This window comes from Ricinus communis, chromosome 9 (genome assembly GCF_019578655.1).
Source record: "Ricinus communis isolate WT05 ecotype wild-type chromosome 9, ASM1957865v1, whole genome shotgun sequence".
NCBI classification, from domain to species: Eukaryota; Viridiplantae; Streptophyta; class Magnoliopsida; order Malpighiales; family Euphorbiaceae; genus Ricinus; species Ricinus communis.
In genome coordinates this window covers 12,094,091-12,114,578 of record NC_063264.1, presented here as the reverse complement: position 1 = coordinate 12,114,578, position 20,488 = coordinate 12,094,091, and the positions used below count along the sequence as shown (strand labels likewise).

Below are 20,488 nucleotides of genomic sequence, written 5' to 3'. Positions count from 1 at the left end.
GGTAGGAAACCGCTGGAAGCCACGCCACACGCGCGATTCTCGCCCCTCACGCTGCATTCTTTGCGCATGGCCGCTGCTGCCAACAGCGCCCGGGCTCACCAGCCGCCTTAGCCTTCCTTCCCTTCTTCTTGACCATCGCCCTCTCTCTCTCTCCCGATCTCCTTTCTCTCTCCCCGATTTCTTTCCCTTCAATATCGACATTAGGCCCCGAACTTTTCCTTATTACAATTTGGTCCCTCAACTTCCTTAATTACTTACAATTTCATCCTGCAGAATTCCAATTTGACTCCCAAACTTCTTTTTAGCCTTTCAATTAAGCCCCTAGCTATTTAATTTGGGCCAAATCCGAATTATTGAAAATACACAATTACAAAATACCCCCACCGTGAGCATATTTATTTACAAAATACCAAGCTCACAAATTTCCATTAAAACCCCATAAAAATAACATTATACTTTCAATCCTTATTCCAAAATAAATTTCCAATTTAGTCCTAACACACAATTAAATTAAATAATCAATTTTCCCAAAATTCTTTTATAAACACATCCTTTACAATTCTACCATAATTTTCCAATATATAATATGCATTTGGAAAAATTTTGAATAACCAAAATATAATCATTTCTCAAATAATTTACTTGAATAATTTCTTAAGATTTCAAACTAATTGGGTATAGAAAATAACTCATTTATTTGATTAATATTAAATTTTTCGTTAAATCATTTCAAATTAAACCCATTAAAAATAAAGCTAAAATTAACTTAAATAAAAAAACTCATTATTAAATATATAAAAAAAATTCCGGGTGTTACAGTCCTCTATGACTTTGTAGTTTTATTTTTGTGCTAGTTTTGTCTTTATCTTTGTGGAATTATAACAAACATTTTATTGCTTATCATAACAGGATAGTTTAAGTTGGTCATGTTAAATTCTGCTTAACTCCTTCTGTAGTTATCTAATTGAAGTGAAATGTTTTTTGCTATTATAGACATGAATACCTAGAAGTATACAAAATATGAGCCTTAAATACCTCATATCTACCCTATCATGGTTGTTGAGATAGGAATGTAAGATTGAGTTTAAAAGCATAATTTGCATATCATTTGGAAATTTGCATGATGGGAAGAGCATAAAGGCTTATTATTTTGTTGAATTCTAAGTGAAATATATGAATTAAGTGTTAAAAAAGACAAGAAAAGTGCAAGTGCAAGGTAGATATTTTATGGAGCTGGTTAGGTATAACTAAAGGTCACTTTGGATGAGTAGTTATCAAGCCCTTGCGAAGTTGATTTCTTTGATTTGAAAGCTTAATATTGAACTTAGAGAAAAGGGAAATTAAAGTTGTTATTTTAAGCTTATTAAATTTCAAATCGGTACTTATTTCAAAATATATTCTATTGGTTTTACAAATTTGAAGTATAATTAACAAAAGTAGGTTGTTTATATTGGATGTTACATATGATGATTTTGCAATTCAACAACAAGAATATTCTAGCTTTTCGTTTGCCTAATTAATTAATATATAATATTAATTAAAGATCTTGATTCTTCCTTGATGAGCACAAACATTGATAGCCTTAATTTTATCGATTACACATTACTTATATTTCACAATTACGGGGCAGTCTTATATATTTCCATTGTAATGTTAAAAAGAGCATTCATCCAATGCCTTTGAGCATGTGAAAGTGTAGTTTATTTTCAAGAAATGTATCCTCACACTAATGTGTTTGGAGTGTGCTGAGATTGATATATGCACATGTGATTTATTTATGGTTGTTAATGCACATTAAACAATAGGGCACTTGATTGCAGGTCAGTGAAAGGAGAAGGGCCGGACCGTGCTAATATAGAGGAAAGATTAGCCATCAAGTGTGCCTAGAGTGAGATTTTGAATGATGGTTGATTGGTGATAATTATTGTGAGGATGGTTAAAATCTATGAGACATTTTATACCATTTAAAGTATATGATGTTGATAATTAGTATTGTTATTTTGTCTGAGCATTAGAACAGTTTTTGTAGTGGTGTATTCTTGCTTGACAAAGATTAATTGCCTCAAGAATTTGATTCACAACGTTATATATTTTGTATAATTATATGGTTTTCTTCTACTTACAATTATCTAAATTTTTTTCTACTTGTATATCTATTCACTAAGTATTTTTATATTCATTTTACTCTTTTCACGTATTTTATTCAGGAAGCAAATATTTCTCATTTGAGGAGTAAGTGGGTGCTTGAGCTAGTAAGTGTTTTTAAAGGCAAGAGTAAGGTTGGCCAATATTTCTCGTCTGAGGAGTCATATACATACTCATTGTAACTTGTACATAAATATTCATCCTTGTTTCATACAATGGTGGTTATGTATATTGAAAAGGTTATGTTATAAAGTTAATGTTTAAAGGCAAACTTTGTATACTAACTTATTTAATAATAAATGTATATGGTTTACTACATGACACCTCAGATTCTTAGTTTGCTTGAGTAAAGATTCTACATGGGGATCAGTTGAATCAAGTGTTCAAGACATAACTTTGTAGAGAATATTAGACAAATGCATTTAAGGTAGAGAGACAAAATGAGTTCATAGAGTAAATCAAGTATGCTTGATAAATTTAAGGGAATATCACGGTACGGGAGTATATTCATAAATATGAAGATCTATACAAGTATGCTTTTGAAATAGAGTAAATCAAAGAGAAAGAGAGTAAATCAAAGATTTCAGCCTGGACAGCGAAACAAAAATTATTAAGTAAGGGACCCGACATATCACAGTAGAGGACCTTTGTCATGGCTAGGCATTTATAGACCACAACCTCAAGTTAGTCAGAGTTTAGTGAGACAACCAGTGGTTAGTGCAAGTAGTGCAATTAGGAGGTCTACACCTTATGCTAATTATGGCCACATTCACGAGGGAGGAGATTTTAGGAAGAGATCCATTCAGTGTTTTGACTGTGGTGGGATTGTCCTAACATTGTACAATTTGGTACTAATATTGGTAGAGGAGCACAGATTGTGGTTAGCAAAGGAGGTAGGGCTCTTGGCATTAGTAGAGGTTCTAGAGCTAGTGTTAATAGAGAGAGTGGTGCATCCAGATTGACGCATCTTATTCAATACGCATAAATATAGAGGCCTTTAGTACAATCTAGAGTATTTGCAATGACACAACATAGGGTGATCATCGCTTGATGTCATTTTTGGTAGGTTAACAATCTTTGGTAAGAATGCATAAGTTCTTATTGATCCGGGTGCAACTCATTCATTTATTGCTTCATCATTTATACCAAAGGAAAAGAGTGTGCTGGAACAAGGTTTTGTTGTGGACCAACCACTATCACATGATTTTCATGAAGATGGACTTCATGAAGATAAGCAAGAGCATGGAGGAGTTCGACCAAAGCTTCAAGCCTAAGATCAAAGTCAAGATATTGAGGCCAAAGATCCAATACAATTGCCTCAAGGCCTAATAACTTGATCAAGATCCAAGAAGTATCAACAAGTCTTACTTCAACACATGTAAGGCCTTATGAATTTGGCCCAAGATGAATTAGAAGGAGTTCAAGGCTTTAGTTTAAGTGAATGCCCAACTCAACTTAAAATATTATAGGTCCAAGTGATCAATGGCCTCACTTATCTTTTATTTAGGCTCAAAAAGACCAAAACTGCTGATTTAGAGCATATAAAGACTTCGGGTCTAACTTAGCTTATATTTTAAGGCCATATGCATGACTTAAGTAAATTAGGGTTTCTTTACTTAAGTTTGGCAGCTACAGATGTTATTTACCATAGTGAGGACTTTGTTTTACTTATCTTTTTTTATTAGGAAGGTTATCTTTATCCTATATGAGATGTAAATCCTTATTAGTTAAGATTTAGGATTTTCTAAGGGCTATAAAAGGCTAATACGAATTTGATGTGGGAATTAAGTTCAAAATTTGAATGACAATTAGTATTTTAACCTTAAAGCTTATTTGCTTTGTCTTTCTATTCTTGTGTAGAATGCATGCTTAAGAAACATTTAAGTAGATTGATCATTTGCTTGTGGAGTGTTTCACAATTAGGTTTTAGGAACAAGTTTTCTAAATTCTAATTCTTGATCATCTTTCTAAGTAATCTATTTTCTAACCTTTCTTAGGGGTTGAACCGAATTAGTTCTTGGGGTTTTCATGTTAATGTGTTGGGGGTCTGCAATTCAAAAGGGATCCTCAAGCTTATTCATGGGGGACCACTCCTCTTTCTCAAGCTTCATACAGAATGGCTCCAGCTAAGTTGAAAGAGCTGAAGGTACAATTGCACGAATTACTTGATAAAGGCTACATTAGGCTTAGAGTATCACCTTAGGGAGCATCGGTTTTGTTTGTTAAAAAGAAGGATGGCAATATGAGATTGTGTATTGATTATATACAATTGAATAAGGTGAAAGTTCATAATAAATATCTATAACCATAGATTGATGATTTATTTGATCAACTACAAGGAGCCCAGGTATTTTCTAAGATTGATTTAAGATCCGAGTATCACCAATTGAAGATTAAGGAAGCAAATGTTCCTAAAACAACATTTAGAACTTGATGCGGCCATTATGAATTTTTAGTGATGCCGTTTGGGTTAACTAATGCTCCAGCTGCATTCATGGACTTGATGAATGAGGTATTCAAGCCTTATTTAGACATTGTAATTGTGTTTATAGATGACATTCTAGAGTATTCATGAACAAAGGAGTAACATGCAAAGCACTTGATGATTGTATTACAAGTGTGAGTTTTGGCTAGAGAAAGTAATATTTTTAGGGCATATGATTTCATCCAAAGGAGTATATGTTGATCTGAAGAAAATTAAAGTGATCGTTAGTTGGAAATAACCTACCAATGTGCATGAGGTACGTAGTTTTTTAGGATTAGCAGCCTATTATAGGAGGTTTGTGCAAAACTTCTCTATTGTTGCTTCACCTTTGACAAATTTATTGAGAAAGAATGTGAAGTTTGTCTAGAATAAATGCTAAGGCAGTTTTAATAAACTGAAGGCATGCTTCACTTCAGCACCAGTGTTGACACTATCAATGACAAGGTGTAAGGTTTCTATTGACCTGGTTCTAGATAGATGTTGGGCAATAAAATCAAACTTTCATATGGGTTTAATTCTTTGATATAGGTTAGGTTCGTATCACAAAAGACTCCATTGTATTAAGAAAAATAGTGTTTGAACTGATTACAACAAAAGTCGTGGCTGCTTCAAACCAGAAAGGGCCCTCACTCTTCACCAATTCAATGTTTGCTTCATCCTCATCATCATTAACGATTTCTTCAATTTTGAATTCGCATAAGGACAGTAAATTAATATATTTCTCACCATCTTCAACCATCGTGTCCTTAAAATTTTCATTGACTTCAGTAGAGCAATTTACCTCTTTTACATCATCTTGATTGGTCTTCAGTGTTGGCTTATACTTGGCTTTATTTTGGAGATGCTTAGCATAACTATGAATTGACTCCTTTAATTCTACAAAATTATGCATAATCGAATCAAGGATGCTCTTTAAAGATTTAGATCTTTTGAAAATTCATCATTCAAATCTTGATGCAATTATCTTTCCAACTTCTTTGGTTTAGGTTTAGGATTATAAAAGTTTCGCTAAAACTTTTCATAATGATTATCTTTCTTTTGTCCCCACAATCTATCACAAGATTGATAAAGAAGATCTCGACGTCCTGTAGCAAATTCTTCTTGACAAAACATCTCACACAACTCACATGTTTAGCATTTAAACTCTACTGTTCTTATAAAGATTAAATCATTTAATTATTAGACAATCAAAGTTAAAACTATTCAATGACCAATGAATCAAACTTAAAACACACATAAGAACACAAAAATATGAAAACTAAACTAGACTTAATGAACAAGATTAAGCCTATACATAATGAAAGACACAAGAACAAAGGTAATAAAAGACTAACTAAGCTTAATAAGTGAAGAAAACAAAAGGCAGAAATTCTTTTTTATATTTGATCTTTTTGTTGGCTCTTTCTCCTTCTTTTTTTTTCTAAATGCACTTGACTAAAGAATTTGGAACAAGTAAAGATTTGACTAGAACAATTAATCATAAACAATCATAAAAAAAATTTAAATAAGATCACAAGAACGAAACTGATTTTTTTATAAGTTGAACGAATTTTAGATAAAGAAGAATGACAAAAAAAATAACGAAGAATATGCGAAAATTAAAGATACATAACCTGATTTAGAAGCCAAAGCTCTGATACCAAATGATATGAACCTAACTATATTAAAGGATTAAACCCGTATGCAAGTTTGATTTCATTGCCCAAGATCTATCTAGAACCAAATCAGTGGAAACCTTAGACCATTCAATTATATTAAACTATCAAACCTAAGGTATTAGAGGTAGAAGATGCCACAATTTAGTATAGATTCTAAATTGATAAGTTGGATTTGAACACTACAAACAATGAATCGCTTGATAAGTTTGAATTAACTTTAAACAAGAACTACAAATAGAGTATAAACTCACAAAATATATTAATCATCAATCAATGAACTTGAAAATTCGTATTAGGAATTTATAGCTTTTAGAAAACCCTAATTCTAAGCTATTAAGGAATTATAACTCAAATAGGATAGAGATAAACATCATAACTAAAAGAGGTAGCTAAAAACAAAGTCCTAATACTCCTAAAATACTATGTAGTCACCCATTAGGAGTAAGAATCCTTAGTTTCTTTAAGCCACAAATATGGGCCATCTTTGGTGGAGCTAAATAGGCCCCAACTCTCTTATGTGCTCCTTTATGCTCATTAAGCCCATATTAGATTCATTCAAGGCTAATAAACTGAATTAGATTAATGAGCCTTGAATTTGAATCCAACTCTTCAATTTTTGATGTGTCCTTAGCCCAAATGTCTTGAATAATCCCATTAAGAGCTTCTTTTATCTTCTTAGCCTTGGACCTTATAATCGGGTCTCCATGGATGTGAAGTGGTTCTTGAATCCTAGTTGATTAGGATTTTCAATGTCACTTGAATTCTTGATGTCATTTAGACTCATAATATCATTAGGACTCTTTGTTAAAGTAGAACTCCTAGTTAGAGTAGGACTCCTTGTCGAAGTAGGACTTCTTGTCAAAAGAGGATTCTTTTAACTGGTAGGATTTGCATCATTAGGATTTCTTATTGGAGTAGGATTTTTTATGCTAGATGGGTTCTTATCATTCCCGCTTCTATTACGCTTGGATTTATTGAAAATAACATCACTTCTCCCTAATTCGGATGGATTTACATCTCTTCCTGCTTGATCATCAAGCTAAGCTCCAATGCCAATGGTCAAGCTTGTCAATTGCGTTCCCATGATTCCTTACGCCAATCCTTATGTCATTAGGCTTATGTGTAAAGGAACAAAGAATTACAAAGAACCCAATGGTGCTAATCCTGAATCAGAATATTTGGGCATGCCTCAGTTCTCGGTGTTCCCTCTTTCCTCCAAAAGATTCTTTCACGATCATTCAAAGAATGATATCAATACTCGATCAACTAATTTGGTTTCTTTTGCATTTGTCCAAGCATTGGATCGGTATCTAAGATTCCTATTTGAAGTAGGATTCCTAGCTGGAGTAGGACTCCTCGACTAGGACTGTCACAACCCGATCTGTGGACCCGTGACCAGCACCTGGAAATGAGTAGGCTTAAGGCCATCAAAACCCGTAGTAAGCCTAATTAATCAAAAATTCAAATATACATACATATACAAACTCTTAAATCAGCCCAACATGTCATTCACAGATCTCCAACTGGATGCTAGCAACATTCCATAACTTGTTACAGACCAAATTCAAACATAATATGCCAGGTACACTACTGTGGAGAGTCTAGAATTTTAAATAGTTCAAAATGAAAAATAGAAATTAATTACAATAAGCCTAAAGGAGACGGAAGTTGGGCTATGAAGCAAAAGACGATGGAGAACCTAACTCTCACCTGAAAAATATAAGATTGAGACTGTCAGCCTCGAGATTGAGTTAAAATCATATAATCCTATAACAATTACAATCTTCTAAATAAAATATATATTTAATTAGAATAACATATTATATTATATTAAAACACATGTCATGCCATAATTCAGAAAAATACAATTTAAATGCTTATGAGACGAGTGCCTCAGAAGAATCCTAACCCCAATACTAACAATCATTCGGCTTTCTTATTCTAATAGGCTGACGCCCAGAGAGTGAAGCTTAACCAGGATCCTTAAATCTAGCCTGGTCACTTGATTCCCAAATAAGCCAGCGCCCAGAGAGCAACGCTCGACCAGGGCCCTTCCTCCGACAGTCAAATTTTTATTGCCCCGAGAGTCCTACTTGACCAGGGCAAATCCCAAAAATAATTTTTTACTACCTATCTCTGATTAATACTAGTGCGCACACAGTCCTGATGCAACCCATCAGGTGGCATGTTCTACTATTGCCTCATCCCGAAATTACAATCATAGCATCAGTAATAATTATAAGTAGTATAAATCATAAGCAAACTTAAATTATTCAATAACATATTAAGAATTAAAGTTGTCTAGCCTCAAGCGTAGCGAACATGAAAATTATATGTAATAATAATAATAATAATAAAATAACAATAAATATGATAGCAAAAATAATGATAATAATAATATTAATGATATTGATAATAACGAAAATAAATTTACTAATAATAATGCTAATAATATTCATAATAATTATTAATCAAATAAAATTACTAATAATAATAATAATAATCATAATAAATATTAATCAATTAACATCACATTTAATTTAGACATGACAAAAATACAGTTGATTATATGACTTTAATTCACAGTTTTGCCACGCTCTGCAGTCTACTCCTATGCCTTGGGTGGAGATGGCTAGATGGATGGATTATCTACTCACGAAATTATTCAGTTAATAAGATATTCTTAAGTTTTCCTAGGCCTATACTCCTAGATTAGACTGACTAAGAAATTCATACTCAGAAATTCTATCGAAAATTTTGGCAGAATCTTCTCTAAAATATGGATGTTTACCCCCTGTATAATGGATCCAGAACCTACTAGAAACACTTCAAATATTTTACAATTAATTAATGGGAGTCGGGCCACCCAAATTGTATTATTTTCTCCCGACTTTGCAAATACATCTACCACAAAACAAAACAATAATTAATTTGTAATATTTATATCTAAGACATAATTCATTAAATCTAATTAAATTAAATTATTTATAATTGATAATTAATAGGAGTAATATCTTCTAAATTTATAAAATAATTTTTAAGGTCCAAATAAATTTATCATTGAAAATCCAAATTATAACGCTACTAGAAAATACTAGAAGGGTTAGAAAGCAAGTCTGTAAGCGATATCGGTTTGAATACGAGAGTGCCTTCGTGAAGCTTGAGTTGTGGAGAGTCCGAAAACGTAACTGCTTTAGTCAGAAACTTGCCGGAAGCCATCAGATCATGGTCTAAAAATCTCAACTCCAGTGAGGCTGCACACTGCTGCCGGCAGGGATGACGTGGATAGGAAGCTCGGCTCGGGGGATTTTGACGGTGGGGATTTCATTGCTGGCATTGGGTGAGCAAAGGGACGGTGATAGGAGGTTGTTTAAGCTATGACAGCTCTTCTTTCCCACGCTTGACTTTGGCAGCAAGGGGGGAGGAAGGGGAAGGCGGCGTCAGTGAGGGAGGAGGAGAAAAAAGAGGGAGTGCCGGCTGGTGTAGGTGGTGGCAGGCACGGTAAAGAAGGGAGGTGACGATGTGAGGGGGGGGGGAGAGAAAGGAGGAAGAAGAAGAAAAAGAAGATGGAAAGAAAGAAGAAAGGAAAAATAATTTCCCTTTTTTTATTTTTATTTTTATTTTTTATTATTATTTTATTTAATTTTTAGGGTATTACATGGACTTCTAGTTCAAGTAGGATTCCTAGTGGGAGTAGGATTTCTATCTGGAGTAGGATTCCTTGTCCTTGTAGGATTCGCATCAAGAACTCTTACTTAACTAATCTAATCTAATATGAGTTTCTTTACAAGCTTAAGAAACTCTAACATCTTACCAAATTGGATACTAAGAGCTAAACAAAGCCTTTATAAACTTGGACTTTAAGAACATTAAATAAATTCCGTTTAGCCTTTATAAACTTGAACTTTAAGAACATTATATAAACATTATATAAAGCCCATTCTTTGTGAATTTCATTTGGACCGAATTCTATTGGACTTCCATTGTTAGCCCACTCTTGCATATAATCATTTGAGGACTTTTGAAGCTTCTTAGCCTTTGACGTTGTAATTGGAGCTTGTGGCAAATTTAATAGATCCTTCCTTGTTTCTTTCTTGTTGCCCTTGTCATCAAGCCCAACCAAATCAACATTTTTAAGACTTGGCCAATCTATATCATTCCTTCCTTCTTTTGGATGATTCGTCCATAAATCAATCTCATCACCTATATCAAAAGGACTCAAATCAACAAGATTAAATGTGCCACTCACATTATACTCACCTTGTAAATCAATTTTGTAAGCATTGTCATTGATCCTCTCAAGTACTTGAAACGGTCCATCACCCTTGGACCTAGCTTTGCCTTTCTTTTATTTGGGAACCTTTCCTTGCGAAAATGCACCCAAACCCAATCACCAAGTTAGAATACCATTGGCCTTCTACCGTTGTTAACCCTTTCGGCTACTCTAGAATTTTTCTTTTCAATCCTCTCTCTAACTTGTTCATGTAGTCTTTTAATCAAATTTGCCTTAGAAGAACCATCAACAATAACAAGCTTGTTAAGCGGCAAAGGAATTATATCAATAAGAGTTAATGGGTTAAAACTAAAAATAATTTCAAATGGAGGAAAATGTGTAGTGCTATGAGCAACCCTATTGTATGCAAACTCCACAAATGGCAATAGATCCTCCTAAGATTTAAGATTCCTATAAATTAAAGAATGATGCAGCTGAACCAAAGTTCTATTAACAACTTCAATTTGTCATCTGTTTATGGATGGAAAAAAATTTAATATATGCCAAAAAATTTAAAATTTAACAACCCCATAACATATGCCAAAAATGACTTAAGAATTTAATATCCCTATCACTTACAATGGTTCTTGAAACTCCATGCCATCACAAACTTCCTTAATAAAAATTCAACAATATAAGTAGCATCATCGGTTTTATAGCATGGTATAAAGTGAGCCATCTTACTAAACCGATCCACAACAAAAAATATACTATCTTGGCCCGTCCTAGTCCTAAGCAATTGAAGTATAAAATGCACAGATAAATTTGTCCAAGGAATAGCAGGAATAGGCAAAGGAGTATATAACTCGTGGGGTTGCAATTTAGACTTAGCCTTTAAACACATAATGCATCAGCCTCATACTTTATTCACATGACGTTTCATGCAAAGAACAATTAGGAATGCATAGGCAATTCTTTTTGAAAATATATCCATCAAACACATAGAAATCCTTAAAAGCAGCCCCATTAGCACAGGTAGTAAATACATTACCAAATTCACTATCATTCAAATATAACTCCTTAATAAACTCAACAAGTTACAATTAAGAGTATTAAGAAAACCATACCTTTGAGATAATGCATTAGCAACCACATTCTCCTCACATTTCTTATACTTGATCATATATGGGAATGTCTCAATGAACTCCATCCACTTTGCATGTCTTCAGTTCAACTTGTCTTGCCTTTTGAGATGCTTCAAACTCTCATGATCTGTATATATTACATACTCCTTAGGTCAAAGGTGGTGTTGCCATGTTTGCAAAGCACAAACCAAAGCATAAAGTTCTTTATCATATGTTAGGTACTGAAGTGCTGCCCCATTTAACTTTTCACTAAAATAGCAAATGAGCCTTTGTTCTTGCATCAAAATAGCCTAAACATCAATGCCACTAGCATCACATTCAATCTTAAAGGCTTTTTCAAAGTTAGGTAAAATCAGCAAAGGAGCATTATACAATCTATCTTTAAGCAAATTAAAAGCATTTTAGCATCACATTCAATCTTAAAGGCTTTTCCAAAGTTAGGTAAAATCAGCAAAGGAGCATTATACAATCTATCTTTAAGCAAATTGAAAACATTTTCTTGTGCATCATCCCAATTAAACTGAACATTCTTCTTGACAATCTCATTTAATGGTGCAGCAATGCTACTAAAGTTCCTAATGAACTTTCTATAAAAACTAGCAAGACCATAAAACTCCTATCTTGGCTAATGTTGGTAGGTGTCGGCCATTCCTTAATTATTTTCACCTTTTCCTCCTCAACATCTAGACCTTTAGAACTAACAACAAAACCTAAAAATATGACCCCATCCATGCAAAAACTACACTTCTTTAGATTACCAAACAATTTTTCTTTTCTAAGAACTTCTAAGACCCTACGCTTATGTATAACATAATTATCAAAACACTTAGAATAGATTAGAATATCATCAAAATATACAACTACAAATTTACTAAGAAATTCACGTAATACATGGTTCGTCAACCTCATGAAAGTAGTAAGTGCAGTAGTAAGCCTAAATGGCATTACGAGCCTCTCATAAGGACCATACTTGCCCAAATGGCATTACAAGCCTCTCACAAAGACCATACTTGGTCTTCAATGTTGTTTTCCACTCATCTCCAATTTATGCAAATTTGATAATATCCTAAATGCAAATCAATCTTAGTAAAGTAACATGCACCATGAAACTCATCAAGCATATCATTTAACCTAGGGATATAATGATGATACTTTACCATTATTTTATTAATTGCACGATAATCCACACATATTCTCCAAGTGCCATTCCTCTTTGGAACTAAAATGACCAGAAAAGCACAAGGACTTAAGCTCTCTCCCATATACCCTTTAGACATCAATTCATCCACTTGCCTTTGAAGCTCCTTTGTCTCCTCAAGATTACTTTTATAGGCTGGTCTATTTGGTATGTCAGCCCTGAAGTGAAGTCTATTTGATGCTCAATCCCTATTTAAGGTGGTAAACCACTTGGCATCTCCTTGGGAAAGACATCAATAAATTCATGCAAAAGGTTAGCGAATGTACTCAGTAAGGAAAGACCAAGTTCAGTGGTGTTTAAATAAACATCCGTATAAGTAACTATAAACAACAACTTACTTGAGTGAAATGCATGTCTTACTTCACTTTCTCTAGCCAAAAAGCTCCCCTTTTTCTATTTTTCTCTCTAGGGAAAAACTTCACTCTCTTTTGTATCTTTAACACTCCTTGATTTTTCTCCTTTAATTCTGCTACTTTCAGCCTCGCTCCTTTCCCTCTCCATTTTTCATTGGTCATCATACATTTCTTTTGGAGAAAGAGGTATAAATGTGACTATTCTCCCATCTTTTATAAAAGAGTATCTATTAAGGAACCCATCATGGACAACCCTTCTATCAAATTGTCATGGCCTACCAAGTAAGATATGGCCAGCATGCATTGGTACTATATTACATAGCACTTTATAATGCCTGGTGTTAATAACAGACTTTTATTCATGGTTCCATATTATTTACCGGATTAAAATGCTGTGACGTTTGTACAATAACCAATTATCATTCAAATTCAACTTAATTCTATACATCAAAATTTGTACTAACCTTATATAGGCCTTAGAAAACCCTAAATCTTAACTAATAAGGATTTACATCCGATATAGGATAAAGATAACATTCCCAACTAAAAGAGATAACTAAAACAAAGTCCTAATTAGGTTAAAATACTTATCACTCACATCCTTCCTTTGTTTTATGGTTCTTTTCTACCTTTGTGTTTAAATCAATTCAATTTGATCCTTAAGCTTAGCCGTATGGAAAAGAATAAAAAACTTGTGATTTCTTTCCTTACTGGATCCAAGATCTTACATATGTTCTTATTTTGCTCTTTTTAACCTTTATCTAGTGTGATGGTTTGGTTTTATTTGGGGAGTATAAACACGTGTGTTGAGTGAAAGCGCATGGAAGCGGCAATCATAGGCACTGATCAAATGCTTGGACAAATGTGAAGAAAGAAGATTAGTTGATCGTTTATTGATATCATTCTCTGAATGATCACAAATGAATCTTCTAGAGGGAAATTGAGGCATGCCTAATATTCCAATTCTGGATTTGCAGTATTAGAATCTCCATCATTCCTTATTCCTCTAGGCACGATGACTTTTGATGACACAAGGATTGGCGTAAGGAATTATGGGAACTGAATTGATAAGCTTGACTAGTGGCATTGGGGCTTAGGTTGATGATCAAGAAGGACGAGACATAAATCCACGCCACAAGAGAGAAATCATTTTTTTATTAATCCAAGCGTAATACAAGCGGCAATGCAAGCATTTTGATATTTAGGATGCATATAATGAAGTAATTTGGATCGAAGTATTATTAGGAAGGACCACACGAATTTCCCGTTGTTTTTATTAAGTTGGCTCATAGAATTTGGGACTATAAGAGTTGTTGACTAGTTAACTACTCTGTAGTACTATAAAACTCGCATGCAACCGAATACTTGAAGGTAGTGAGCATATTATTTGAGTTTTCTACCTTGTAGAAAATCAAGATATCGGTTCTTTTAAGAACTTTAAAGACTTATCGAGACTCATTCTAGCTAACATATACTTATCATTTATGTCTTTCCTTTCTTTTGTGTTATTTGTCAACTCTTGCGTTTAAGTCAATTCGATTTGATACTTTCGCTTAGCACAAAGAATAAAGAACTTGTAGTTTCTATCCTTATCAAATTTGAAATCCCACTTATGTTCTCATTTTGTTCATTTCTTTTATTCCACTCTATTTAATCTCTGTATGGTCTGATAGTTTGATTTTATTCTATGAGAATAAATATGAGTGTTAATTGAAAGTGCATGGAAATGGCAACCATAGGCACTAATACAATGCTTAGACAAATGCGAAGAAAGAAAATTAGTTTATCGAGTATTGATATCATTCTCAGAATGAGCGTAGAAAAATCTTATGGAGGAAAGAGCTAATGCCGAGAGTCAAGGCACGCCCCAATATACCAATTCATGATTTGCACCATTGGGATCTCCATCATTCCATGTTCCTATAGGCACGAGGTCTGCTGGTGACACAAGGTGATATGACCATGGACAATCTATTGAATAGAAACAATATCAATCTGTTTTGAGGATCTATCAAGAACAAGATATAGAATACACAACTAAGAACTCACTGCAATCCATTGAAGAAACCCTTAGCTATCAATGAACAATCAACAAAGTTGCAATGTTCAGAATAATAAGTATTTGCAAGAACTTAGAAAGAGAACACTCCCAAGCATCAAATCATAATCAAAGTTAAAGTCTTATAAGATGATAACCCTTAAATATTTATAGTGAATCCTTAGGGTTTAAACAAACTAACGAGTGTTGTCTCAAATGCAAGGGGCTGTCCACCCTTAAAAAATAATCTAATAAACATAACTAGAGGCCCAAACTAAACAAGTAATGAAAAAAGCGCCAAAAAATAGAGTTTTAAAGTAATAAAACACTCAAGGGCCAAAATACATAAGAAGTTAAATAAGGAGTAGTTTCGCTGCAAAGGGAAAATTAATAAGGAGCCAAGTTTCTTGAAGCCCATTCTTATTAACTTGATTCATTAAAGACACAGTCTAGCTCATTGGGCTTATTTGAGGCTTGTTCTTCCACAATATGAGTTGTCACCAAGCCTTGAGCAAATAAGGCCATTGCATCCTTAAGCTTCTTGGCTCTTGCTCTTATGATTGGACCATTCCCTATATATAGAGGATCTTGTTGAGATGGGTTTGTAGGAGCACTAGGATTTCCATTATTCCTTCCTTCCTCAACTGAATTCATCCTCGAATTAGCATTTTCAAAATTAATAGGAGATAAATTAGAAACATTAAAATTGCACTAACATCATACTCATTTGGATGGTCAAGTTTGTAAGCATTATCGCTAATCCTAGCAACCACTTGCAAGGGTCCATCTTCTGTTGCTTACAACTTAGAACGCCTTTGAAGAGGAAACCTGTCCTTTTGCATATACAGCCACACCCTATTACCAAGTTCAAACATAACTTGTTTTCGACCATTCTTGTGATGACACGCGGCTTGCTAATTTCTCTTCTGAATTTGCTGCCTTACCTATCATGAACTTGTCTAATATATTTGGCCTTCTTGGAACCATCCAAGTTAGCACGCTCTTATAATGGCAAAAGTCAAAAATCCAAAGGTGTTAGTGGATTAAAACCATAAATAACTTCAAAAGGGCTACAATGAGTAGATGAATGCACACTCCTATTATATGCAAACTCTACATGAGGTAAGCAATCTTCCCAAGGTTTGATATTCTTCTTTATAATAGCATGCAATAATTGTCCTAAGGCCCTATTAACCATTTCAGTTTGACATCCGTTTAAGGGTGACAAGTAGTAGAAAATAACAGTTTAGTACCTAACTTAGTCCACAACAGCTTTTAAAAATAGGACAAAAATTTCGCATCCCTATCACTAATAATAGTCTTAGGCATGCCATGCAAACATCGGCTTAGGCATCCCTATCACTGATTCATCATCGGCTCTATGACATTGGTCCCAACACTCACCCTATGTGTATGTTTGTGTGCATTAGGTCCAAAAGAAGTCAAAGTATGATAAAGGGAATAATTGGAGCATAATTAGACGTCAAAGCTGCCGAAACAAGCTAAGTATGCCCATAAGGAAGGTTAACACGGCTGTGTTGGATTCAGCATTGAGCGTGTTGTATAACCACCAATGCAGTAGTGTTGGATGCAACAAACATCAAAGGAAAAAAGGTTTTTAGGGAGCACAGCCATAGAGAGTAACACGGGCATCAACACCATAACGTGTTGGGAACACGAGCATCAACATGGCCATGTTCATGGCAGCTAGTCAAATTCATTTAAAAAGAAAGAAAAGAGAAAAAAGGGCAGTTAGAACGTCCAAAACTCTCACTACTATCTAAAGGTTTTCTGAGTTGAAACTAAGAGAAAAGGAGACTTGGATCAAGGTTTCACTTGGATTCTCTTCGAAGATCAAAGATTGGCGAGGATTGTCGATTGGTTTCAATCCGAGTAAGAGGAACAAGAATTGATCCAAATTGGGCACGAGGAATTGGAGCTATTCACTCTCATCCAAAGGTGTATTCGGGTTCCTCTACCCTTACTCATTTTTTATAATTGAATTCTTGTTGGTTGTGCTTATGAACATGATTAGCTAAACTTATTAACCCATTGGGGTTCTTTATCTAGGGATTTTTGTACTTCAATTTTGAATTAAATGTATTGATTGTCAATATTGGTTTGCAATGGAAGTATTTATTGATTTATTCTTCATATCTTGTTGAATGATTTTTGAAATTTGAATGATCTTGGGAAAGACGTTTAGGTTTGGATGATCTTGGGAAAGACGTTTAGGTTTGGATTGTCCTTTGTAACCTAGAATTGAATTCGCCTAGAGATAGGGTGTTTGTACTACCGGATTGAGAATTAATAACTCTCAATAGTGTTAAATGGTACATAATGCTAATTTGGGTAATTGGAGTTAGGAAGAGATTTCAACCTAATTAATCTAAGTTAAGATGTTAGTGTCCTTGAGAAAGGCATTAATTGTGTAGAGATTTTCCCACAGAAATTGGATTCAATCAATCAATTCCACCCTTAGTTTCCATTCCTTAGAGACAAGAATTCCCAAAGGGTTATTCCTTTATTTGAGTTAATCATTCTCTAGTATACATAGTTCGACAACAATTAGAGTAGCTATTAGTTAATTTATTAACACCATTTATTTTCTGTGATTAGATAACAGAGAAGATTGAGTAGATTTAGGTTCACACGTCCTTTTAGGAATACGACACTTGGTACTCGCTGTTAGCTATACTCCACTGACACTGCCTTAGGTCATACTCTTGCTTGACTTAGCACACATCAAGTTTTTAGCGACGTTGCCAAGGAACGGTTCTCTGTGAACTAAATTGAAATTTTAATATTTGTTAGTCTTGTCATTTCTCTTTTTGTTCATAATTTATTTTCTGTGTATAGTTTTGTTCTTATCCTGTTTGTTGGTGTTGTTGTTCTTTATTGTGCTGAGGTAGTTTATGACTAGGAGCTCTAATCCTAATCTTATGAGCCTTTATCCCGAACTGGCGCTCTCTTAGATTGCTAAGGAGGCGTGTCACGAGCGGTAGAGGAGGAAATTGAAGCAGAGATTCCTGTTCGTGAAACTAGTGAGATGGAGAACCATAATGCAAATGGAGGTAATGATGAAAGGACCATGTACGAGTTTGCTATGCCCTCTCTAGCAGGGATGCAAACTGGGATAGTGAGGCCTCCCGTGGCGGCTAATAATTTTGAAATAAAACCGAATATAATCCAGATGATCCAAAATACGGTGCAATTTGGAGGATTGGCAAGCGAAGATCCGAATGAGCATATCGCCAACTTTTTGGAAATATGTGACACCTTTAAGATTAATGGAACAACAGATGATGCCATACGGTTGAGGCTGTTTCCTTTTTCCTTGAGGGATAGAGCGAAAAGATGGCTGCAGTCCTTGCCATCGAAAATGATCACTACCTGGACTTTTTTGGCTGAAAACGTTTTTGAATAAGTATTTTCCTCCTGCTAAGACTGCTCAAATGCGAAATAACATATCTTCTTTTATACAGGGTGAAGGAGAATCGATGTACGAAGCCTAGGAGCACTTCAAGGACTTGTTAAGGTGTTGCCCACACCATGGTCTTCCTCTCTGGATGTAAGTGTAGACATTCTATAGTGGCATGAATACAGCCACTAGACAAATGGTAGATGCAGCTGCAGGGGGAGCTATCAATAGCAAAACACCTGAGCAAGCCCAGGATTTGATAGAAGAGATGGCCATCAACACTTATCAGTGGCAAACTCCACGGGCTAGAGGTCCAAAGCTCATTGTATATCGGGCTGAGGTAGATCCTACAGTAGCCTTGGCGGCACAAGTAGAGTTACTTTCCAAAAAGATAGAACAACTTTAGATGCCGGTCCAAGCAGTTCAGCCCGGATGTGAATTCTGTGGTGGACCGCATTACAGTGCCAATTGTATAGCGGGAGGTATGTTTGCATCTTCTATGCCTACTAATGTTTCTAATGTTAAGCATGTTGATTATGCGGTGTAGGCGGTGAATGATCCCTACAAAGAATACATACAACCCAGGTGGAGGAATCATCCTAATTTTGGATGGAGGAATTCCAATAACCAAGGTCCACCAGGATATCGGAGGTTGCATCGACAACCTGCATTATTCCCATCAACGGAAGGTAGTCAAGAGAAGAAACCTAACTTGGAAGAGTTGATGACGAAGTACATTGCAACTTCAGAGAACAGATTTCAACAAATGGACACTGCCATTCGGAATCAATAAGCTTCAATTCAGAACTTAGAAACTCAAATTGGGCAGTTGTCTAGGATGATTGCTGAGAGGCAACCAGGCACGCTTCCAAGTAACACAGAGTCTAATCCAAGGAAGCATGCCAAAGCAATTATTTTGAGATCAAGTAAGGAACTTCCTAGTCCATCTAAGCCTTTCACTAATGATGATTTTGATGTGTAGGTGGATGAGTCGAAAAAGAAAGACAAGCCTGAGGAGAAAGAAAAGGGAGCAGTTGAAGAGAAGGAGGATTTGAAGAAGATCCCCTCGAGGCCATACCAACCTCCCATTCCATATCCTACAAAACTCAAGCAGGATAAAGTTGATTAGAAATTCGGTAAATTTTTAGATATTTTTAAACAATTGCGGATTAACTTGCCTTTTGTTGAAGCTATTTCGCAGATGCCAAAGTATGCGAAGTTTTTAACAGAAATTCTAAGCAACAAGAGGAAGTTAGAGGATTTGGGATTGGTGACCTTGAATGCAGAATGCTCGATGGTGTTTGAGCAAGATTCCGGTCAAACGGCGCGATCCAGGGAGTTTTACTATACCTTGTTTGATTGGGGATAAATTGAAATTGCTAGCATTAGCTGATTTGGGAGCTAGCATCAATTTGATGCCTAGTTCATTGTTTGAGGAGTTAGGACTAAGCACTTCTAAGCTAACTCCTACCACGGATTATAGACAGAACTGTTAAGTAGACAGAACTGTTAAGTACTCGAAAGGGATTATAGAGGATGTGCTAGTTAAAGTTAACAGATTTATATTTCCTAGCAAGTCAGAAAGATTAAGAAAAATCGGTCATTCATAACCACTGATGAAGGATTCCTCTTCTCATTTAGCTCCTCGCGAATGAAATGTGTATATATGTGTTTGATGAATAATATACTAAATCATGACACCAATTAATAACCCAAGATTCCAAACTTTTATTAAATAAAAAAGATATTAACGAATCACATGTAACAAATCATAGGACCACGTTAATTAAAAAAATGGTTGAATCCGCCGGACGGAGATTGGCCCTCGAGTG

General features: G+C 34.8%; 1 non-coding gene across 1 annotated transcript; it reads right to left on the bottom strand.

Moving 5' to 3' along the window:
* Positions 1-18,688: 18,688 nt before the first annotated feature.
* LOC112537102 lies at positions 18,689-18,794 on the bottom strand. The gene has a single exon (XR_003081020.1). It is a non-coding gene; the product is annotated as a small nucleolar RNA R71 (small nucleolar RNA).
* Between the last annotated feature and the right edge of the window lie 1,694 nt (positions 18,795-20,488).